Source organism: Pinus tabuliformis, chromosome J (assembly GCF_031772625.1).
Source record: "Pinus tabuliformis cultivar Carrire ecotype Pingquan chromosome J, CPIR1, whole genome shotgun sequence".
NCBI lineage: Eukaryota > Viridiplantae > Streptophyta > Pinopsida > Pinales > Pinaceae > Pinus > Pinus tabuliformis.
Genome location: NC_142295.1, coordinates 457962584 through 457988572, shown reverse-complemented (window position 1 = coordinate 457988572; position 25989 = coordinate 457962584). Strand labels below are relative to the sequence as shown.

The window sequence follows — 25989 nt, the reverse complement described above, 5'->3', positions numbered from 1 at the left end:
CTTTCCAGACTTTAGATTTGGAAGTAACTTTCGATCAGCCAAAATTTTCAACCCTCTTTCACTCATATGCCCCAATCTTTGATGCCATAAGTGAATGGAACTACTGTCATGTTCAGACACCGTAGACACAAAATCTGACCCTGTACCTCCTTCTAACTGAAATAGATTTCCTACCTTCTTAGCTTTCATAACTAGTAAGATGCCTTTGTAAATTTTCATTACTCCACCTTGAATTATAGTTTTATATCCATTTGAATCAAGTGCTCCTAATGAAATCAAAATTTTCCTTAAATCTGGTACATGCCTCACATCAGTTAATATTCTAGTTGTTCCATCAAACATTTGCAGTTGTATGCTCCCAATCCCCACAATATTACATGTTACATCATTACCCATGTACACAACTCCATCATTAATTGATTTATATTCCTTAAACCATTCTTTATGGATACACATGTGGTTTGATGCACCGGAATCTAACAACCAATGTTGACCATGATTTGACACATTAACTGATAATACTTCATCACTCATACCTGAACCTGATGCCGAACCTGTATCTGTCGTATTTGCCTCCTTCTTCTCTGTCGAAGAATCTGCTTTTGAAGTTTGTTGTTGTCGCTTCCAGCAGTCCTTCTTTAAATGCCCTGATTTGCCACAAAACCAGCACTTTAGCTTACTCTTCTTCCCTTTTGACTTTGAACGTGAGTCGCTCGGCTTCCTGGGGCGTCTTTCTTTCGAACGACCTCTAACCATCATAGCTTCTGATGTAGAGGTTTCGGAATGCGACTTCCTCCTTGTTTCTTCCGATAATAAGGATGCAACTACATCATCAAACTCAATAGTTTCTGATGAACTAAGACTTATAGAAGTAACAAAATGATCCCATGACTCGGGCAACGAGCACAATAAAGTAATAGCTTTATCCTCGGATGGAATTTTTACTTCTATACTTTGTAATTGCACAAGAAGAGTATTAAAAGCATTTAAATGATCAGCAATCGATGTACCTTCCTTCATTCGCAAACTGTACAACTGTCGCTTCAGGAGAATCCTATTGGTTAAGGATTTGGTCATGTACAGTTTCTCCAGTTTCGTCCACAAACCAGCAGCTGTTGTCTCCGACACGATATTAAACAGGACATCGTCCGCCAGGCATAATCGAATAGCACTTACTGCTCTTTCATCCATCTCGTCCCACTCATCGTCTGTGATGTTGTAAGGTTGTTTGGATTTACCCATCAATGCCTTTACCACGCCTTGTTGGACAAGCAAGTCATGCATTTTCACCTTCCAGATCTCAAAATTATTTTTGCCATTAAACTTCTCAATTTCAAACCGGGCACTCTGAGTTTTCGCCATCTTGTATCAACCAAAAAAACACAATAATCTCCAAAAAACCAACTTTAAATAAATGAAGTTTGTGTTTAAAAAAAAAAAGATGCCTTTGCCTTTAAAAAACAAACAAATATCTGCCTTTTGTACTTCACATACAAATTTCTGCCATATGCACTTATATGCCTTTGTTTTGTTTTAAAAAAAAAAGTTTCTGCCGTTGTACAATAATGGCGACAAGCATGTGAACAGTGGCATGGAAATACTCCGCACTTGCTGCGTTAATATATATGCATTGCCATAAACTTTAATGACATTATCATTGTCGTGACAATGTTCAACCATAAGTCATATACCTTCACCCCACCATATGCGTTCACCCACTTTAATCTTAATCCACCATGTAACATATGTGTATAATATATGTTTATATCTCAACAACCAAAAATGGCGGACGGGAGTAATAGAGACGTTTATTTTATTGCCTTAATCCAAAACAACAAAAAAAAATACCTTGAAGCTAAAAAAGCTTGGATTGAACACCAATTCGGCAGCGGGACTCACCCTTCGCTCCAAAAGATTTCACGCCGAAGACAGCAATGAATTGGACTCCCACGCAGCAATCAAAAAACCATACGCAGCACTCCAGGCAGCACTCGATCAATACACAACAGCAACAATCGATCAATACTCAGCACTACGCAGGTTAGACAACACCCTCCAGGCAGCACCATTCATTGAAACAAATAATCGGAATGTAGAAATCTTTTGCGCATGGAAGAAAGCTGGGAACTCTGAGCGCTGTTCTTCCAAATCAGTTTGTTGATTGCTGCACCTTCAGAACTCCACGCAGCACCAGCAACCAAACCAACTCCATGCAGCCAGCAACCAAACCACGCAGCACCAAGCAACACCTCCCCGCTCCAGCGCAACAGCGACGCCTCCACGCAGGTCTCCACGCACCAGCACGCGCTCCACCTCCAACTGCTCTGATACCACTTGTTGGAGATCAGATGCACAGCAATCTAAAACAAATACTCAGCAAATAACTCATGCACATAAAGACACAGTAATTAACGTGGTTCACCCAACCAATCTGGGCTACGTCCACACAACATAGGCATCGGCAATTCTTTATTAATCAAACAGGAGATTACATAAATTCTCACACTACACCCAAACCATCCGTATGAATACCTGTTATATAGCAAGGAGAATCTAACTGCCTCATAAATCCTCTCAACTCAAATTTAGGATGCATTAACTCCCTCCCAACAAACTGGAGCTAATCTAGGAACTAATTCCTATTGTTGTCATCTACTGAGATTTTGCCTATTTTATTCAAAACAGAAAATCTCAACAGTTTTTTGTTGTTTAAAATACATTTTTGAATCCATAAATAGATTCACCACTCTAAAAAAACTCTTGGCACACTAGAATTCTACAAATTAAACAACTTAAATTCAAAACTCAAATGTATAATAAATTTTGATTAAAATTAACTAAAAAAATCATGAAAAAAAATCATTTTGTATATAAATTAGACTATATCCCTCTTTATATGTAAGAATATTATAAAAAATCTATTAGATAATAATAAGGACAATTTAATGGAGTTGTCTATAATGAGACTTTTTGGAAGCCTTTCCGGTGGGTTTTTCCGGTCAAAATCCGGCAACAATTTATTGGAATCGCAAGTTTGATAGCTAGTTTCTGCACAATCAAAGCGTCTCAGGGGTTTTTCAGGGTCCTGAATCCAAATATGCAGTTAAAAAACCATTTTAACTGCAACAAATCAAGATTTAACCTCAATTTCTTCCGCTGGATTCCGTCACCGGAATCTCCAAAAAGTCGCATTATAGACAACTCCCAATTTAATTACCTATTATATTGATATTAATAAATAAATATTATTTTAACGTCTACCGTCTCCTAAACAACTTGAAACAAATTTTATGGAATAAAGAATTTGTAAATTGTGTAAGAAACAAATTTTATGGAATAAAGAATTTGTAAATTGTGTAAGAATAAAGCATTGTAAATGCAATAACGCCTTGATCGATCTCCTAAAAAATACTATGAACTTTGGCATCTCCTATGTTTTCTCTTAACCGTAACCGTCTTTATTTTCATTTTGCCCGCCTTTAACAAAACATACCAAATATCATGCACCCCTTGTTACGCTAACATTGAAGTTTAGGGTAATGAGACAAACATTGTTGTTTATTTTTTCTTTAAACTTCAGTTTTAGCACCCGTGGATATACTGCTTGTTTTGGTTTACATGCATTATATGCAGAGTTCAGGGAAAGGTGCTTTAGTCAAAGATATAATTGGTTTTATTTAGCCGTAATTGTTAGTTCCATTCATTGTAACGAGGACTTAATCTCCATTGCATGTGTTATTTTTTATGGCCTGTCCTTACAAAACATGCCGCAATTGCTAAGTTTCATTCATTAACTGAACCATAAATCCATCCCCGGTTAAAAAGCATAGCTTAATTATTCAACAATTTAAAGCATAACTTCACTCTTAGTTAAGTGTCATTTTATTTATTTATTAATTTTAATGATTTTGCGAATTATTTATTTATTTATTATTATTTTTTTTTAAATGTGTTTTTTCAGCAGGAAAAAACCTTATGTTTTCTATTATGGTTAAAAACCGTACATATTTATGAAGGACATATTGTCTTCATAAGCCCCGTGGAATCCACAACTTGTCTACATGGGAAAAAAATACTCAACTTACATGCAGCTGAAATCATGTCTAACAATTACAACATTTGTGATACTATATACTCTCTGCGATATTTGTTATATAGCACAGAATTTCACTAGTGAGATTTTATAAGACTAAGATGCAATTCAGATCATTTGCATGTTATGTAAATCACAACCTTAAGGTAGTCATTCCACATATGTTTCTATACAAAATCTGAACCAAAATTTGTACAAAACTTTAAACAGAAAGGAACAGAGAAATTAGGTGAACTTATCTGCATTAAAGTTCTGCCTTTTTGTGAGTTCTTCAGTGATCTATCCCGGCAACTTTAGATTTTCTACTTATGTCTCCTCTGATCCCATTCTCATCATGATATACATATCTTCTTCTGTGACTATTAATCATTTCTTCGATAGTTCAAACGCAATCTTGTTATGTGCCCTGCTAATGTGCTCGATGGATGGATTCTGAAAGGAATTCCATATGTTTTTTATACGTCTCAGCCAACCTTGTAGGGAAACTTGCTGGATGTTGTTCTTCCCATTAAGATGATCTACCATACATTTGGAATCCCCAAAAATTTGTACTTGAGGGATATCCAGAAACTTAATAAACCATAATAGACCCCATAGAGCAACAACTTCTGCCTTCATACTAGTTCCTTCTCCCATGTACCAGTGTATCTAGAACTCTTCTTCTTCTGACAGCTTTAAGCACAAACCGCACCCACATCTTCCTCCTTGTGCTGCCCCATCAAAAAACCCCACCGGGTAGTTGGTGATCTGAAGTCTCCCCTTCTCTGTCTTTTTTTCCCTTGATATCTACATTCTGATCCGATACAACCCACTATTCTATGAACTCATAGATTACGTTTTCCCCCCATCTACTGGATCCAAAAATCAGTTGGTTACGACCTTTCCAAATTTCCCAGAAAACAACCAGAGTGAGCAATCTCCTGCTTTTACTCTGAGTACTCCACCATTTTAAGCACTCCTCAATTGTGTTAAACTGAATGAATGGAATCTGCATCTTGTTGGTGAAGTGTTTCCAAATATTAACAGATCTATGGCAGTGTAAGAATAAGTGTTCATTGTCCTCAGAGTTATGCCTGCATAGATAGCATATCCCAGGACCATGGTGGTTCTTCTTTTGTAAGTTTGCCCATGTAAGATTCTTGTTCTGCCACGTTAGCCAAAGGAAGATTACAATTTTTATTGGAATATTAATTTGCCAAAAGCTATGAAACCAACAAAATTCTACATTCTGAATTTCCTTCATGCATATTTTGAGATAGCAGTCTGCCACCTCAATTTCTCCTGTACTCTTCTTTTTTCCAGCCCATGTAATATAATCCCCTTTGTTTTCAAAACATATCCCTGCCTCCATTAATGTTTTAATAAGATGAAGCCAATCCAATTTACACTGATCAGTAAGATTCAGTTGGGAGAAGTCAAGCCAAATTGGAATGTTACCATTCCAGTCACTGATCAGCTGACTAAGGACATAAATGCCTCTTCTGTTCAGGTGTTGTATCAATTCCACTGTCCCAGGTGGATACTCTCCAGCTCATATAATGCAGTCTTTTCCCAACATAATTCTGTTACCTAATCCAAAGAACCACGAGATATTTTGGAAGAGAATATTCTTGACCCTTCTAAAGCTGTTCCAAATCTGTGAACTTCATTTTCTCCCAATTTCTCCTTATCTGAACCAAAAAGAAAATTCCTTATTTTTCATGTAATTAAATCGGATCAGCTTTCCCAATATGCCTTGGCTTTTGATGCCTCTCCATAATGAATTTAAAATAAGATCCCATCCAAAAAGCTTTAGGTTTAGAACACACCAACCTCCCAAAATTTTGGGTCTAGTGATCTTATCCAGCTTCACTATATGATATTTGTGGTTCCCTCCTGCACCGGACCATATATAACATGCCATTACATGATTCATAAGATTAATAATCATTTGTGGAATGTGAAACAAGTGTGCCCAGTAAATCCCCAGCTGAGTAAGAACTGATTGTGTGAGGATGATACGTCCTCCCATAGATAAACATCTATGTTCCCATCCCTTAATCTTCAGGTAGAATCTTTCCACTAACCACATCCAGTCTGCATTTTTGTAGCTTCCTGGTTTTAGACGATACCCCAAATATTTCAAACCCTTGTTTAGATTTTCTGCTTTTACTCCAAAACAGTTCTGGATATATGTGATATCATCCTGATTACATGAGCCATAGAGAATAATAGACTTCTATTCATTTTGAACAAGTCCCATGGCTATCCCAAACTTCTTTATGATTAAGGAAAGTGAAAACCATTTGATCCTGTTTATCATACCCATCAACAGAATATCGTCAACAAAAAAGCTGTGAGAAACTGTGACACGACTGCTGATTTTTAATGCTTCAAATTCTCCAATGGACACAACTTTTTTAATTTTTAGACTTAATCCATCCATCGCCAGGATAAAAAGGAGAGGGGATAATGCACATCCTTGCCTAAGTCCTCTACCGGCAGTAAGTCCTCTACCAGCAACAAAGAAATTGGATGGGAATCCATTGATTATTACTGCATAGCGAACTGTTGACACACACCCCATGATCCATTCAGTCATATTTGAGTTTATTCCAATTTTAAACAGCACCATTCTTAGGTATCCCCAATCTAAGAAATCATAAGCTTTTTTTAAATCTACCTTCATCACAACATTATTCATCTTTTTTGACTTAATATTGTGCATACATTCCTGTGCCACAGCCACTGCATCATGAATTATTCTATTATTTAAAAAGCCATATTGCTCAGGTGAGATGAATTTTGATAAAGAAACTTTCAATCTGTTGGCTATTATCTTAGAGATAATCTTATATGTTAGATTGCACAGTGATATTGGGCGATAATCAGCAAAAGTTTCCACCTCTGACTTCTTTGGAATAAGGGAGATATATGTGGAGTTTAGCTGAGGATGTATGAAGCCTTTCATCCTAGATTCCTCAACCATCTGTAGCAGGTCCTCCTGAAATATATCTATGAAATGAGCAAAAAATTCAATTGTCCATCCATCTAGACCCGGGCTTTTATCTCCTTTCATTGATTTAATAGCTTGTGCCAGTTCTTCCTCCTTAACCTCCTTAAACAGCTCCACATTATCCTCATCATTAAACATTTTAGGATATTCTTCAATTGCCCACAACTGAGCATCCACATCCTCCACTTCCACTCTACTATATGCTTTTTTAAAATATGAAACTACTAGAGATGTAATATCTGATTGCTTGTTATAACTGTTTCCTTCTCCATCCTTTATTTTCCAAATTGTATTTTGTTTTCTTCTATGATTGGAAAAGCGGTGAAAGAACTTGGTATTTTTATCTCCTTCCTTGATCCATAATGCTCTTCTTTTCAATCTCTAGGTCGTCTCCCTAATTTGAAGGATTTTCTTTTTCCCTAGTTCTAGAGCATGAATTTTCTCCCTTACAATGGGAGGAAGAGAATGGACAGCCATTTGGTTATGTAGTATCTTTAATTCCTCCTCGATAGTAGCCAATTCCCTTCTCAGTTCCTCCTTCTTTTTCCTTTCCCATTTTTTAACCTCTGCTTTAAGGAAACGTAGCCTATTTATAAAGATTTCAGAACTGGAAGTGCCCTCCTCTGTATTACTTCTTTCCTTCCAGAGTAATCGAATAAGGGAATCAAAATTTGAATCTTCTAGCCAAATTCTATTAAACTTGTAAGGTAGACCAAACCTTGTATCAGAGCTACGCCACATAAGAGTAACTGGGCGATGGTCTAATACATAATTTGCAACAATAAAATATATAACATCCCCCATCTTCTCTATCATGTTTTCTTGGACCAAAAACCTATCAATTCTCTTAGCTATATATTTATTTTCACTTCTTCCATTATCCCAAGTGGGAACATTTTTGTGTGGACAAACATCTATTAAGTTGTGAGATAGAAGCATTTCTCTTAATTTATGTGCCATTTTGTCTACCACCCTAGATTGTCCCCACAGTTCTTCTATGCCTAAGGTACAATTAATATCCCCTGCCAAAATCAACGAGGGTGCATTAAGAATCCCCGATACCTCCAATGTATCCCAAAAACCTTCCCTCTCTTTGTAAGGGGCATAGACATTAAGAATAAGTGGTCTTCCCGGGATACCTTTGATATGAACAATCAGGAATATACCCACCGAACAAGAAAATGCCTTCAATTTTGCCCATCTTGGGTCCCAGAAAACAGCAAGACCTCCAGATCTACCCGTGGCATCAATTGCCATAATATACCATGATGAAAGCATCCTCCTAAAATAGTCAACTCTTTGGGTTGCAAAGTGCATTGAATCTTAGATGAGAATTATACTGGATTTAGATGAAGTGAAAAGATTTCTTAGAGCGAGGAATTTTGGATGGCCCCACAAACCCCTTATATTCAATGATAGAATTGAATTCTTTTGGTCCTATTGGAGGGAATGCACACTCTAAGTGCCCTGGGATAGATGGGAGATGAGATAGGTATATCAATGAGAGACGAAGAATTTGTCAAGGTAGTATGTGTTTGATGATGACAACCTCTAAAGTGTATGCTGCGTCTGTTGTTTTTTTGCCTCACAGTAATATTTCCTGCAGATGTTGGGTTGATTACAGGAGACCCTAATCCCTTCAGCTTATGGATAGTAAGCGACTTGAGGTCAAGAGTTTTCCTTTGTAAAAGGAAATCAAGGTCGTTGTCTACGGAATTAACTGGTGAGGAAACCGAAGAAAATTGGGCAGGTGCCTTATCTTTATCTTTTGGTGAATTTGGTTGAGTAGCTCGAGAATGAAATCTGCGGGCTTGTGTATAAGTATCATAAGAGGTGGATGGATATCTGTCATAGAATTATGTGACTGTAACACCATCTGAGAAAAAACTGGAGATGAAAACAATTGGGGATGTTTTTGAAATGATGGATCAACAGCTATATGGGGACCTGACTGCTCAGACGACGGGGATGATGACTGGATTTGAATAGGAATAGAGGCAGATGCCTTTTTTATAAAACTGGGAGAAGGTTCAGAGAATATCTGGTTTGAGTGACTAGAATTACCTGAGCCCGAAGTATTTCCGGTATGATTGTTGACATAACCGTGACGAGGAGAAAAGCACTCTGATTTGTTTTCCTTTTGCATCCTTTGGTGAGGCCCTTTATGCTCCCTCGACGACCGCCATCCTCCTCTTGCTTTGGGGCAATTAGCAATTAGATGACCAGTCTGGTGACATTTGAGGCATCGGAATGGAATTCCCCAGAAATCCAAATGCTGAGTGAGATTGATGTTTTCCCACTTTAGTTCAATGTGGTCCGGAAAAGCCTCACCAAAGTCTTTTTCTATAAGGACCCAAGAAATCCTCTTATCCCTAGCTCCCAGACACTGAGGATCTACGTATACGAATTTTCCGATGGCATTACCAATATCAGTAAAAACATCCTTCGTCCAAAATTCCAGTGGTAGACCGGGTAATTTGACCCATATGAGTTTATTCTTTGGCATTTTCTTCAAAGGATTGAAGCCCACATACCATGCGTACATTGCCAAAAAGCCCTGGTCCTTGACCCATGGCATTGCTGCAATTTTCTTGAGGTCTTCTTCACTCAGAAAATGAAAACTATACCATCCTCCCATGAGTTTCACCACCGTAGGAACATACCCCAACAGGATTTTCCACTTCTTTTCCAACCACTGTCTCATCTCGGCTTCTTCAATTTCAGAAAAGTACCACCTTCCTACTAAAGCTCTCTTCTGAAGACTCGTAATTCGATCGAGGAGCACGTCGTGACCAAATGAGAGAATAGGCGCAGGAGCAGTAATTTTTATGGGACGTTGTTTTCTGCCACCTTTCCTTTCGCCACCTTTTTTCCTCTCGAGATTATTTTGAGGCATAAACCCGGCTTCCAACCACAAGTCACGTCCATCCCCCAGGGTTGTCAGCCGAGGGGAGTGTGCCACCTTCCTCATCACTTTTTGGTTTACGTGGCATTGTGACTCAGCCGCCATTGTGGCTTGGATAAAAGCTTCATGAAGTGACGTGTCAGACTCAAAGGGGTCCATCAGACTACGAGTTAAATCTATGTTGTCCTTACTAGGATAAAACCTTCCCGTCTATCTATGAAACTGGTTTCAATCACTACGTATCCCACGTCTCAACCGTGCACGGAATCACCACCATTGAGGATGGCCACGACACCGAGATATGTACTAGTCAGGACAGGTACATTCCCATGAGAGTATTTCCCGTGCCAACTGCAAGAAATGACCCAAAAGGGAATAAGTACCTCCTGACCTCATGCAGGCTTGTCAGCTCCCATGCCTAAACTTACCTGAACTTTTCCTTCGAACAAAATGTCAACACCGTCGAATCAGCCACCTGCTTTGGAAATTTCCTCGGTAACTAAACTATCCTAGAACAGTAAAGTTACACGTATATGGAGCAGGGACAGACGTCAGATGAAGTGTAATAAGATATCTTTGAAATTTATAGGATACCATTTAAATTTATAATTTTGAAATATCTTTTTTAAATTTCAACAGAATCATCTTAACATAAGTTTTTGATAGTACAATATCATCGCTGCCACATATGCAAAAAAAATGCGCACAAACACTTACCCTGGACACTTGCCAAGCCTAATGGAAATTTGAATTAACAGTTAACTTCAATGAACACCTCAAAAGTTAGTGATTTTAATTTGGTAAATCACGGCAGACCATTTGATTTCACAAACATCTTTATCACAGTCACTCCATGAAATATAAAATGACAAATCTAAAAAGCCCTGATTATGTTGGAGATATTTGGGATTAACACGGTTATGGATTGTCCCTAATTAATCATCTTTAAGCAACCCTGTAAATAAACTATATAGCATATTTTCACACATCCAGTTTAAAATATTCCCCATGATAACGAGCGATGACTCTGCATTGATCAAGCTCAAAGCGATTCATAAATAACCATTTATTTTCTAAATGGCTAAACAATGAAGTAAGAAAAAAAAACCAAAATGCTCTTTGGTGCAGAAGAGTATAACCTCCACATAACCCACACATATAATGTATACCTATAATATCATATACATAAAGAATAAGTTACATATCAAAAAAAAAAAATAATATATATATATATATATATATAGTATCTTCGTGCAATAGATCTCAATAAAATCGACAGGCCGGGAAGGGAATGAAGGAGGCAATGAGAGTGGGAGGAAGGGCAATGAAGCAGCGGAAACCTCTATTGTCAAAATCGTTGTTGCTGCCTTCACCTCTGTGACTTCTGTTTCTCCCACCATTATCATCAGAACGAGCAAGAAAGCTGCAAATGTGTCTCCTTCCGATCCTTTCTAGCCTTGGAAATGCACCCTCCTTGTCATAGGCATCAGGTAACTCTTTTAAGGACCACGATCCAATTATATCCAGTCTCCTCAACCATTTCAGCTTCTCCAATGCTACAGGAATCTCCTCAAGGTCCCTACAAGACTTTAGCATTACACAACTTAACTGCTCGAAATCACATATCCATGATGGGATCCTAACTAAAACGTTGGATTGCACAACTAGAGTGTTTAGCTCTACCATACTTTTCATGTCCTCTGGTAGCACCTTCATCTGCAGCATCCGCAGGATAAGGGTTCTCATCTCTACCATATTACCTGCTACGGCCTCTGTAAATGGCAACGCCCGCTCCTCTAGTGCCAGCCATTTGAGGTGCTTCAGACTATGTAGATCACTGAAGATAACATCTCACATTTGTACTCTACACGACTTCCACTCAGATCACATAAATTTGTTCCCGGCTATGCTGTTTGTTGCCAAGATTTCTAGCACTTTTCCATTTTTAGATATTGCAACGATGTGAGCATTGAGATCCTACAACATTCAATGGGAATATGCAATAATAAATTAGACGTAGTGTCATTGCGTGCAAACAATATCAAGACGTCTTTCCTCTGGAGGATTGTCACGTTACATGCCATGTATGTATGGTGAAGCTGCTATCAAGTGCATTGAATGCCTGATAGCAGGCTGGTTAGTTATGGCCGTCTCTTTACTAACAGAATTTCCAAGGCAGAAACTTTGGCCGGTTAAACTAGTCGAATCTACTCGAATTTTAACGACAATATACTTTACATTTTTCCACTTTGTACTCACTACTTCCAGGATAAAACAATCCCTTCTCGCTGCTTGATCATCTTTTGCATCCCTAACATTTGTTCTTAGGTTGTTGTTTTTTCCACAAATGAATCCAAGCCGAGTGAGAATGAGGATGAAGTGACATCAGCGAAAAAGTGGACAAAGAAAAATTATTATTCGGCACCCACATCCTCCAAACTGAGGAGGTCAAGAAATACAAAATACCAAAGCAGAACAGGCACGACAAATGAAACTTCATGGGCGCCATGGCAGTCTACCCCACAATAGGCATGGAATGCATTGCCATGCGCATGGAACTAGACCACTCCATGCTCTACAATGCCTCGGGACCCTGACCAAACAAATGGCTTGCGGTTGAGCAACTCATGATCCACGGCTGCGATCCGCTACCCTGCAGGAGATGTTTCTCTACGGTACCCAAACACTACACTCGCCTGTTGCCCTTACTGGCCTCGCTCTGGTCTCTCCCGGATGACAGGAACATTAGGTGGAACCACTACAAGTGCAAGGGTCTCGCCTGCCTCGTTTCCAAGAATGCCACAAAGGGTTTCTTCAAGTGCGCCAAGTGCTTCGATCTCGTGGGCCACGAGTCTAGGCACTGGATAGGAAATAGAGAAAATGATAACAATACGATGGAGTTCAGGGTGGACAAGGTTTTAGGTCTTTAGGTTCCCGAAGAGATCGAAATAGGTCTATATTTTAGCCCAGGGACTAGAACCTTCGCTGCTTTGTTGCAGGCCCGGAATGTTACCATTATCATAGCCACGCTTAACCTCAGAGCGCCTATTAATGAAATGATTTCACTTCACAGGCTTGTTCCTCTACATTTTTATGTGAACCAACAATTTCCCTTCTTCGACAATGCGCTTGATATTGTGCACAATACTCTTTTCTTGGACGAGTGGATCGAGATGGAATTGATGGAATTTATGGTTTTCGATTTGGACTGAATCTAAGGCCTAAAGGGGTTATGTGGATTGATAGGTTCTTCTACTCCGAAGAAGATATTGAGGGGTATCTGGGAGTGTTTAGAAAGTCGGGATATAAGAAGCATCTATGTATTGTGAACCCCAAACTTGATTAAAAAAGGAGGTGAGGTCTTTTTCTCGGCTGTGCTCGAGAAGCAGGGCCAACAGGTATAATTAGAGGCAGGGTAAAGGGCCAACATTCAATGGTTTCTTAACATTTATTCATTATTCTGAATGCCAAATTTAAAACTAGTAAATGATAAATAATAGGTTTAACTTTCTTTTGATTATGCTATTCATGCATAATTTCATTGAAACTTAACAAAAGTTAACATCCAAAATTCATTTTTGAAAGTTTTATTTTGATTACCTTCCAATCATATTTGTTTTTGACACGGCTGGCACAACATAAAGATCGAAGTAGAAAGGTTGAAGCTTGAGCTAAAGTATGTTCTAGGCATATTTGTTGTAGAAAGAAATCACAAAAAGCATTTGAATCTACCCATCAAGGATATAGAAGAATCTCGATAGAAGAAATTCTACCTGCCACAGATTTCTTCAATGAGTCACTCAAGATAGAAGAGGGAGGTTATGGTGTTGTCCAAATGTGCACTTTGCTTGCTTTGAGAGGTTTCTTGTTCTTCAAATCTAAGAGCCAAATGTACTTGATGATTTCTCATCGATTTTTATGTCAAAAAGAGTTTTAAACTATGGAATTGCGTCAGTCCCTTATTTTTACACCAAAAAAATAAAGCTCAAGATATTATGCTTTCTTTTTTCTTGGGTTGGTTGCAACCATGTAGATATCTGTGCTTTAGTGTATCCTGTTCCTCTTACATTTTTAGAGTTGAATCAGAATCCTCACTTCTTGGTTGCCTCAACTGAGTAGGTGAGAAGAAAACTATAGCAGACATGCTTCAATTATCTTCTTGATTTCTTTTATTCAGCACAAGAGTTCATATTACTTCTTAAAAGGAATTGATGAAAGTGTAGGGGAAAAGAGTTGTAACCACATCCATTAAACAACTTGTAATGAGGGATTTTGTAGTCACTCCAAGTTCATATGCTATGCCGTGTGCAGCAGGGACATGCAAACCTCTTTTTAAAGTTATAAATTTAAAACCTTCTTTTCAATCTCAATAACTCTCCATACTTGAAAAAATTACCCCTTTATTTTCACTTGAAAAAATGGGCAATTATCAGGGATCTTCAGGCAGTCATTCGGGACCCCTTCCCACCTAGGTGGGAACCCCGAACTGGAGGTTCCAAATGACAGACCCGCTTGGGGAGACAACAGGGTACATACATCTTTATCTGCTATTGGATGTTAGAAAGAGGGATTTACGTGGAGGTATAGGAGAGGAGTCTTGCTAAGAATTCAGTGGCGGCAAGGATTTCATGCAGCTACATAGAGGCTTAATAAAACATACAATTCACTCATGACAAAACAGAGTAAAGTTTGGAGCAACACAATAAAACTTAGGATTAAATTCTAATTCATGAAAATACATTCATATGAGACTGCATCTCATTCACCAGGTAAAAACAAAGGTTTACGATTACACTTCACCAGGGATCGCAGATTAACACAATGTAAAACACAATAACTATTGTTTTCACACACCCACCAAAAAATCGCTCCATGATTTTCTCCTCACTACCTCACAGACTCTCGCTCTCTAACTTGCCCAAACTCACTCTCATTCCCTCTCTCTCTCTCTCATACAAAATGAATTTTACATCCATATTTATCTCAACATACAAGTTTAACATTTAATACATGATAGAGCAAATAATTAATACTTAGGTGTTGTGGAGTGTGGGCAATAGTCGTGCAGTAAATGATTGCCAATATTTATTTACCAAACTTCATTAAATGCATTAACTCTTTAGATGTGTTGCGAAATGGTCCGTGTAGTAATTTTGTTCTGACTTTAATCCTTCCACCTTCAAACAAAAGACTCAACCTGCAAAAATACTTCGGACAAGTATGGTTGTTGTCAGCGTGTTTAACGCAGTGGTTGGGATTAATATTTCCAACACTCCCCCTTAATACAACTACAACCATTGACAATTCCCAAACAGTCTCTGAGATAAACAAAACTTTCACGTGCCAATGGCTTTGTCAAAATATCATCAAATTGTTCCTGTGACCTACAATCCTACAACACAATTTCATCATTGTTAATCAACTCTATGATAAAATGATATTTAGCATCAATATGCTTGTTCCTCTTGTGAAAGACATAATTCTTTGACAATGCAATTGCTGAGGCGTTGTCGCAAAAAATAGTTTTTGTTCCCTCTTGGTCATGGCGGAGATCCCTCAACATCCTTCTCATCCAAACTGCCTGACACGCTGTTGTTGTTGTTGCAACATATTCAGCTCCCACTGTTGATAGTGACACTATTGGTTGCTTCTTGGAGGCCCATGAAATGTCTATAGAACCCAAATGAAGAACATATCCTCACGTGCTCTTTCTGTCATTGACGCTTCCTACCCAATAACTGTCAGTATAATCAACCAGCCTGAAATCACTTGTTGCATTGTACAAAATGCCATACTGTTTTGTTCCATTGACATACCTTAGAACCCTTTTAGCTGCTTGCCAATGTGTCTCCTTGGGCATCTCCATAAACATCGACACCAAGATTAGTACATACATTATATCCAGCCTAGTGGCAGTCAAATACATCAAGATACCTATCATTCTTTTGTATAATGTCAGATTGACATTGCGGCTGCAGTCTTCTTTCCTTAACTTCAACGCCATGACAGTTGGAGTTGTTGCAGGCTTGTTTTTCTGCATCTTAAACCTCTCCAAAATGTTTGCCACATACTTTTCTTGAGAGATAAAAATTCCATTTTCTATTTTCTTCACTTCTATGCCCAAAAAATATCTTAACAACCCCGAGTCAGTCATTTCAAACTCATTCTTCATGACTTCTTTGAAATTAGTAATGAGGAAATCATCACTGCCTATAAATATTAAATCATCTACATATAAGACAACAATAAGAATCTTACCATCGCTCTCTTTGATGTAGGGAGTGGGTTCACCATCACATTTTTCGAAACCATTGTCCAATAAGTAGGCATCTATCATGTTGTACCATGCACACGGTGCTTGCTTCAGTACATAAAAAGCTTTCCTCAACCGATACACTTTGTCTTCTTGGCCTTCTACCTCATAACCAGGTGGTTTCTCAACATGCACTTCCTCTTTTAGCACTCCATTCAAGAATGTTGATTTTATGTCCATTTGATACACTTTCCATTTATGTTGCATGGAAATTTCCACAACTATACACACTATCTCCATCCTCGCGACTGGTGTGAATGTCTCTGCATAATCTCTTTCATGTTGTTGCTTGTATCCTCTTACAACTAGCCTTGCTTTGTGCCTTTCAATATTACGCTCAACATTTCTCTTGGTATTATAGACCCACTTCACTCCAATGACTTTTTTTCCTTGTGACAAGTCCACTAACACCCATGTGCCATTCTTTTCTATTGCTTCTATTTCTTCCTCCATTGCCGCAACCCACTTTTCTTCTTTGACTGCATCTTCAGAATGGATTGGGTCATCTACGTGACAAAATAATGCAAATAAGGGATTCAGACCAGTGTTTCTCTCAACTTCATCTTGCTCATAATATTCATTTAAGTTTTTGAATTTTGGTCTTCTTGTGCTTGCTAAAGATGGGCTTGACATGTCACTTGGTGTTATGCTTTGCAGCGTGCTTGGAGAAACACTTGCTTGACTGCGCAAACCTGTCCTATTATTTGTTGATGGTGTTACTTGCTACCTTCTTTATTGTGCTTGAATAGGTGTAGAGGGAGTCACTGTTGAAGAATTGTTTGCTGTTGTCAATTCCTCTTTGTCCTCATGTGGTATACATGCTTTGACGTTGAATGTCTTCTCTAAACTCCCATCCCATGCTTCTTCTTCTATGAACTGCACATCTCTGTTGATTATGACCTTCTTGGTTAAAGGATTGTAGAGCTTGTATTCCTTGGATTCATCACTGTATCCAACAAATATACATTTATCCCCTTTGCTGTCCAACTTCTTCCTTGACTCATTTGGGACTTGTGCATATGCCACACGTCCAAAAACTCTCATTTGAGTGACGATGTGCTTCCTTCCACTCCATGCCTCTTTAGGAACTATGTTCTAGATGCTTTTGGTTGGACATCTATTCAAGATATATGTTGCACATGCAACAACTTCAACCCAATAATCATTTGGAAAATGCTTTGCCTTCAACATACTCCTTGGAATTTCCATAATGGTCCTATTCTTCCTTTCTGCTACACCATTTTGCTGAGGTGTATACCCTATTGTAAATTGCTTGTGAATTCCATGCTCCTTGCAAAATCAAAAGAAGTCATTTGAGATGTATTCGCCACCTCTGTCAGTCCTGAGGACTTTGATGTAGTGTTCGCTTCTCTTCTCAACAAGAGCCTTGTACTGGAGAAAGCGCTCAAACACTTCACTTTTCTATTTTAGGAAATAGACCCATGTCTTCCTTGTGTAGTCATCCATGAAAGTCAATACATAGTGGCTGCCACCAATTGATGGTGTCTGCATTGTTCCACATAAATCTGAGTGGACAATCTCCAAAGGTGCCTTTTTCCTTACTAACTTTGCTACTAGAAATGTATCTCTATGTTGCTTTCCCAAGATACATCGTTCACATAGGCTGTCCGGTTTTTATATGAGTGGTAATCCCTTCGCCATGTCTTTTTTATGCAGCAAATTCAAACCTCCAAAGTTTAGATGTCCAAATCTCAAATGCCATAACCAATTTTCATCTTTAACCTCTGCTTGAAAGTTCACTTTTGTGACAGTTGCCTCTTTTCTTCTATCCTCTTGGGAGTTCATTGAGAGTTGTGCTTGTGCACCTTCTTTCTCCAAATTTGATCTTATTTTTAGGGGAAACATTCTATTGTTTTTCATCTGAACCTTTGCAATCAACTGCCTACTTGGAGGCATATCCAAAATTGTGCACACATAATTTCTAAAAAAGACATTGTAGCCCTTTAGCATGAGTTGTCCAATGCTTATGAGGTTACGCTTCAAACTAGGGACAAAGCAAACATCTGAGATGTACTTATTCTCCCCTTATTTGTTAGGATATTGACTCTTCCTTTGCCCATGTCAGAGACTCTGTTATCAATCCCTAATGTCACTTCATATTTCACACTTTCATCTAGATTGGAAAACATTTCTATGTTCCCTGACATGTGATTGCTACACCCTAAATCTAGATACCATATATCACTTTGTTTTTCTTGTGCTATGTTACAAGCTAAGAACATGCTATCATGGTTCTGATTATCTTTTGTGAAATTTACACTTGGTTTGCTACTAATTTCATATTGCTTATTTCTACATTCATTTGCATAATGACCATCCTTCTTACAGTATTGACATTGGACTTGAGATTTATCATACCTCTGACCTTGTGCTTGATTTTGGCTTGGCCCTTGACTTGGATTTTGATTGTTGCCTCTTCCACTTGAGCTTGAAGAGTTTCTTCTTCCACCTCTGTGTGGGCTTCTTCCTCTTCCTATAGCATATGATCTTCCTCTACCTTGACCAAATGAAACTTGTGTGTTGAAGGCATGCTCTAATGAGGAGTTGGTTGCTCTATTTAGTCTATGTTCATGAGAAATCAGTGATGCATGAAGCTCATCCACTAAGAATTGTGAGAGATCCTTTGTCTCTTCTATGGCCACAATAATGGCATGAAACCTTGCTGGAAAACTTCTCAACACTTTCTGAACTATTCTTCCTTCTTCAAGTGTCTCACCATGAGACTTGATTTGAGTAACCAACCCAATTACATGTGTAAAAAATGAGTCTACATTCTCAGACTCTTTCATAAAAAGTGTTTCAAATTCTCTTCTTAACATTTGCAGCTTTGTTGTCTTGACTTTTTCCATGCCTTGGTAGGCTGTCGAAGGGTGTCCCATGCTTGCTTGGACTTTGTTGCTGCTGCAACCCTTGGGAAAACACTTTCATGAACTGCTTGAAAAATGTAGAAGAGGGCTTTTGTATCCTTCTTCTTGTTGTCCCTCAACAAATATTTTTCTGCCTCACACAGGGCATTATATGCTGCTGCATCTATTGGTTCTTGAAAACCATTCTCCACCAAATCCCAATGTCTTGAGAAGGAAACATGGCCTTCATTATAATAGTACAATAGTCATAATTTTTTCCATTAAACTGAGGTATCTGATGATTATTCAAGATTGAGCTTGATGTTTTCCATTTATAAGTGAAAAAAAACTTTCTACCTATTGGTAAATATGCTTAAAAAACAATCTGCCCTCAAAACAATTTTAACTACTAGTAAAAACACTTGTTTTTTCACTAACAGAGTTTAACCTACTTTGATACCATGTTAGAAGGAGGGATTTACGTGGAGGCAGAGGAGAGAAGTCTTGCTAAGAATTTAGTTGTGGCAAGGATTTCATGTAGCTACATAAAGGCTTAATAAAACACAGAATTCACTCACGGAAAAACAGAGTAAAGTTTGGAGCAACACAATAAAACTTAGGATTAAATTATAACTCATGAAAATACATTCATATGAGATTGCATCTTATTCACCAGGTAAAAACAAAGGTTCACAGTGATTTACACTTCACCAGGGATCCTGGAGTAACACACAGTAAAACACAGTAATTGTTGTTTTCACGGGCCCACCAAAAAACCGCTCCACGATTTTCTACTCACTACCTCACAGACTCTCACTCTCTAACTTGCCCAACCTCACTCTCACTCTCTTTCTCTCACATACAAAATTAATTTTACATCCATATTTATCTCAACGTACAAGTTTAACATGTAATACATGACAGAGCAAATAATTAATACTTAGGTGTTGTGGAGTGTGGGCAATAATCGCACAGGTGTTGTGGAGTGTGGGAAATAGCCGCGCAGTAAATGATTGCCCATATTTATTTACCAAACTTCATTAAATGCATTAACTTCTTAGATGTGGTGCGGAATGATTCGTGTGCTACTTCTGTTCTGACTTCTGTCCTTACATCTTCAAACAAAAGATGAAACCTGCAAAAATACTTCTGACAAGTATGGTTGATGTCAAGGTGTTTAACGCGGTGGTTGTGATTAATATTTCCAAATCTGGAATGGCAATGGATCTTTCTGGTCATCGCCAGGACTTTTGTATGACACTATCGAATCAATGGACAACCTCTTTGTGACAGAGACTCATGCATGCCCTATTCGACCTCTCCCAGATATTGTAGGTTACTATTGGTTCTTAGTGTGCAGGCAGGAGACAACGAGCTCGAGAGGGGTCAGAGAATCAAGTGGATTTGCTTGTTTTGTTAGTGACTCACTCCACAACATGGTATTTGTGGTAGTCAAAGATGAGTTTGCTAGGTTTATGTGGATTCAGATTAGTGTCAGAGCCTCTCGTCCAAAGGACATCTACATTGTAGTATGTTACTTCCCCTCAGCCTCTTCACCATTTTCCATTCATAATGGCTCAAATGGGGACCCCTTTATAGACTTGTACCCTGGCATCACCCAATACTCTATTTTTGGGGAATTCATCCTCCTAGGTGACTTCAATGCTCATACTAGAGATCTCCATATCCCTCTCCATGATCGATCAGAGGATGTGTTTTGTATGTAGGGGATAGATCCAAATTTATTTGGGCTTCACCAGATGTCAAATGATGATTTGGGACCCACAGCAGTGTATGGTAAGCATTTATTGTATTTGGTGGAATCACAAGAATTGTTAATTCTAAATGGTCTTCCCTATTTCCCAGACTCTCACTTTTTCATGTGTCGGCCATATGGTGGGGGTGCAAGTGTAGTTGATTATGTCCTTGCTAGCTAGAACTTTCTCCCTTCTTTTCACCGTCTCTCGGCCTCCCCCATCCTCCTTGCTGATCATGCACTTCTTTTCTTCTCTCTCTGGTTTGACCCTCCCCTTCCACCCCATCCTTCCCCTTGGGGCCCACTGCGAACCACCTTTCGATTTGACAAAGTTGACCTTGACATCTTCTCCTCTATCCTATGGAGGATGCTCCCATCAGAGACCCAGTTCACCTAGCTTGATTCTGCTTCCACTAAATGCACTGGTCTTTCATCTGCCATTTTGGAAGCAACACCCAAATCCTTCCCTCACTCCACTCATTCCACTTCCACCTCCCGAAAAGTTGGATCTTGCCCCATGAACAAATGGTACGATGACAAATGCAAGACTCTACATCGAGAACTTCGATATGCTTTCACCCACTCTCAACCCTTCTACCCTGACCTCAAAGCTTCTTACCGTCATCTACTTCATTGCAAGAAACGACTCTTTGTCTCTCATAGAAGACAAGAACTTTCTGCTCTCCTTGCCCACTCCCCTAAACAATTCTAGCATACCATCCTTCCCCGACGCTCCCCTCTTCCATCTGACCTTGACCCTACATCCATGTTCACTCACACTTCCAACCTTTATGATATTCTGGGGCAGGGCCAAATTCATGTTACCTCCCCACCCCCTTCCTGTTACCTATTCTCAGACAAAGATATTAGAGAGGCTATTTGGGTGATGAGCAGCAACAAAGCAGCTGATGAGGAAGGCTACCAAGCAGAGTTCTTTAAACACGGTTTTCGTGCTTTGGTTAGTTATTTGGCTTATCTCTTCAACCATGTAGTCCGTGAAGGTTTTCCACTAGCATGGTCACACCACATCATCCATCTGATCCACAAATCAAGCCCTAGCTCAAATCTCAATAACTACAAAACGATCATGGTGGGCCACACTTTCTCGAAGTTGTATGCTATTGTTCTACATAGGAAGCTCTCCAATGACCTTGAGTAGAGACAAATCAGAGCTAGGGGATAGGCAGGTTTTTCAACCATCTCATCAGAACATTGACCACATCTTCACCCTCCGCACCATGATTGAGGAGGCACGACATCGCTCTTCGAAAGTCTACTGTTGTTTTGTAGATTTTCGGAAAGTTTTTGACTCTGTTATGAGCGAAGCCTTACTCTAGAGACTCATAGATATTGGCATCTCGACGACCCTATTGACAGCTATTACTCACCTATATGATTCTGTCCTTGGTCATCTTCACATGGCTCATGGGATGTTTGATTTCATTCGAAGCACTAGTAGTGTTAAACAAGCTTGTCTATTGTCCCCTAACCTGTTTGGGATCTATATTGATGAGTTGGAGGCTTTTCTACACGATAATATCCAGGACATTGAAGGTTGCCTTCTTCACCAGGTCATGATATCTATTCTACTCTTTGCTGAAGATGTGGTCCTCCTCTCCTCATCTCCAGAAGGATTACAAAGGCAGATGGATTCCTTAGCTCTGTTTTGCAGTCTTCGACAATTAACAGTCAACCTGGGTAAACCCAAGGTTATGATCTTCAATGGAGTGAAGAAAACTTCAGACCTTCACTTCCTATTCAAGGGGGAGGAAGTTGAGATCACTAGCACATATACGTACTTGGGGGTGCAATTCTCAGGCCCCCCCTTTAGTTTATGACCAGTGCTTCAGCCTCGGATCAACAAAGGATATGGATCCTTAGACCTTCTCGAGAGATAGTGCTTTCGACATCACTTCCAGGACATTTGTCTAAGATGAGCCTCATGGACACCTTGATCCATCTCACCGTTCTATATGGCTCAAATATTTGGGGACCGTCTTTACTTGAGTCAGATTGGGCTTCATTTGAGAGAGTCCAGACTCTTCTTCTCCACTGCATCATTAGATGCAAACAGACAATACCTCAACACATCATCCTTGCAAATTTTGGAGCTCAGCCCTTTTGGCTCAAGACAACCTTCAATTTGGTCTCATTCTTGCATCATGTCCCAGGATCTGCAGACTCGATAAAGAGTAGGGACCATTACCCTTGGCATATTTCTCTTCTGAGACTATTTCTCGTTCTACTCCCTCAGGCCCAACTAATTTGGTTTGTAGGAGTTTTAGATCTCTTAGATTCAGTGGGAATTCAGTTGGATCATCTCCCTCCTTTCTGATATTCCTTGGATGCTCCTCATCACCTTATACCTACTAGACAAGAGTTAAAAAAGATCATCAGGGAGGACATCTATAGGTAATTCATCTAGGTCACTTGGGTCAATCCTTCGAGAGGGTTGCACCCAAAGATGGCCTTCTTTGCTGAGCACTTCTTGGAGTTGAAAGATGGGCTCATTGTTCTACCCCAGTACACATTTCACCATTGGATGCATGCTCTTTGCATTCCTCTAGGCCAATTCAAAGTAGGTTCTCATCGACTTCGAGTAGAGACAGATCACCATATTGATAGACCAGACAAAATATGCCAGGTATGTCATTTACATGAAGTAGAGATCGAGGTGCACTTCATTTTTGGATGCCCTACCTACTACGAGATTAGAGGAAGGTTCCATTGCTTGTTCATAGACTCTCATACCCTCGCAAACTTTTTCAGATATCCCAATTAGAGATGTATGACCCTATATATGCAGGAGGCTCTCAGGTTTTGAGTGCATATTCTTCAACCTCCCATTAGACTTGACCACACACAAAAGATCACGACATTTTTTAGGGTACTACCTTCAAACAGGGGCACAAAGAGAATGATTGATATTGTTTCATATCCAGATTCTAGACCAGTGAAGATTCGTGGGACCTCACCCCTCCACATGAGACATAAACAATGAAACCATCTCAGATCCATCCCTGGGAGATAGAATAAGTCCTCTAGGCCTCAACAGTGCACAGACTCCCCCAGACAACAAGTTAGTGGACAATCTGCACCTCCCTCTGCCCCTTCACCAGGCCAGGAAACTTTGTGGAAATTTTTTCAGTGTTTTTCAGCCAACCATAGATGTTAGGAGAGATGGGTCTAATCCTTAGACCCATTAGCCCCTAGATCTTATCTATCATCGCATTCCATGCATTTTATATTTTATGTTCCTGCATTGTACCTTTCATATTCATGCATTGTATTTTTTTATAAAAGACCGTTTGGTTTTCCCGCACTTTATGGATATCATTGTACTCAATAGTCACTTTGACCTACTTTGTGGTCACTAGTTTGACATAAATATAATTATTTTATCTTATCTTATCTAGTTCATAGAAGCTTCATCGCAGATTATGTAGAAATTCCCACTGTAGATCAACAGATTATGCAATATACTAAAGAAAAATACAAGATCTTCTTCTACAACTAACTTTGCGAAAGCTTAATCGAATATGAGAAAGATCAATAAGAACACATATAACAGATGAAGAGAAAGCAATCACACATGAACATAGAAGAATAATCTTGGGGAAAGCCTCAGCCTAAAACCCCAATCTCTGTAATACCATACAAGTGGAAAATAGTCTGGATTACAAAAGGAATCGGCTCACAAGCTATCCTGCTCTCTCTGCACTCCCTCTGCTGCTCATAGATAGTCAAAGGCCTCTCACAAACCTTCTCCTCTACCCTCCAAGCCTCCTATTTCCTTGCACAGTTTTTCCTGGGGTCTAGTGCTTCCACACATGTGAATTCCCACCTCACACTGCTCACTTGGATCAGAAATAACTGCACAAACTTGAAGGAGATAATTCCTTCTGCATGGATGAGTTTCCTATATAGGAAAAATCTTCCAACTGATAGTACATTGTCCCTTCCTCTGATCTCAACTGGGTCTCTGATTGAACTGACATGCATAAGTTATTTATGAGAGAATATTCAATTATCTGGAGAGCAGCAGTTACATGCATGCAAGCATTAACTAACTGAACTCACAATTAATTCTACAAACTATTAGAACTAATCTAACTCAACTTGACTCAGTTAACTGAGCCAACTAATTACAACTCAATATTACAACTCATCCTTATCTCTTTAACTGATGGATAAATTCCTCAATCAATGGAGAAACTGTTGCATGTCCTCACATAGACTTCATGTTTGATTTTCCACAACTAATTAACTCATGGTGAATTAATTAATTATTTTTCAAACAGCCGTTAAGATCAAATTCGAATTTTACTTCTCAATTTTAGTCCAAGGACTGACTAAAACTGGAATCCATCCCGAAATGAGATTCATAGCAATGTTATTTTTAGCACTTCCATTTTTCATTCCTTGTTGCTATGTCCAACACTGGTACCCGAACTGATATTTTTAGCACTTCTATTTTTAGCATTTCTTGTTGCTATTTTCAACACTCATTCTCAACAAGAAAGGCATTCAACTCAAACCCGTTCCTAAACCTTTGGAATGTTTTGCATATAACACTTCTCCCAAGTGTTGTTGCTCCAGCAACTCTAGGAACAAAAAAAAATCCCAACTGACCTCTCTGTTGGGCTAGAAACATCCTCTGATGCTAAAGCTCCCTCTGCCACTGACAAGTGCTCCCACTCTAACCTCTGAGTTGGTGCAACACTCCTACACTTATCGCATTGTTGCAGCTTGCTAGCTCTGCACTGTCCCCATGATTCTTGCACTATAGCTCTCTCTGCCGCTCCATCCGCATCTATCTCTACCCACTCAACCAGTCCTGCTACTCCTTGTTAGGACCCCTGTAGCAAGGTTTAATCAAAGAGGTTGGGTAGCTCAATTATCCTTCCCCTATTCCAGCCTTCTTGGGACTGTCACTCCACATCACCCCACCTCCGACCTAGAGGTATGGATGCATGTGATCCCTCTGCCCACTTGGCTTGAAATTTCCCCCTACTGGAGGTCACTGCATGAGTAAATGCCTCCACTCAATCTCCTCTCGG

The 25989-nt window shown here is 39.2% G+C and overlaps 1 pseudogene; it reads left to right on the top strand.

The window, feature by feature from the left end:
* Positions 1–12070: 12070 nt before the first annotated feature.
* LOC149227802 (putative methyltransferase At1g29790) lies at positions 12071–13397 on the top strand (annotated as a pseudogene).
* Positions 13398–25989: the final 12592 nt, after the last annotated feature.